Here is a 229-nt window from a genome sequence, read left to right on the forward strand (position 1 = left end):
AGGTATAGTTCACCCTAAAATGAAAATTCTGTTATGAATTACTCACCCTCAAGTCATTCTCAACTCATAAGACCTTTGTTCATCTTTGGAAGACATTAATATATTTTTAATGAATTCAGAGAGCTTTCTGACCCTTTATAGACAGCAACACAACTGAAATGTTCTCAAACTTAGAAATGTAGCAAGGGTAAAATGGTTCAATTAGGGATTCAACTGTAATTATTTAAAG

The 229-nt window shown here is 31.9% G+C and overlaps 1 protein-coding gene across 1 annotated transcript in view; it reads left to right on the top strand.

The window, feature by feature from the left end:
- LOC122323334 (neuronal acetylcholine receptor subunit alpha-7-like) overlaps positions 1 to 229 on the top strand; it is an 18,771-nt gene that overhangs the window by 16,174 nt on the left and 2,368 nt on the right. The gene's annotated exons all lie outside the window — the stretch shown is intronic.

This window comes from Puntigrus tetrazona, chromosome 19 (genome assembly GCF_018831695.1).
Source record: "Puntigrus tetrazona isolate hp1 chromosome 19, ASM1883169v1, whole genome shotgun sequence".
NCBI lineage: Eukaryota > Metazoa > Chordata > Actinopteri > Cypriniformes > Cyprinidae > Puntigrus > Puntigrus tetrazona.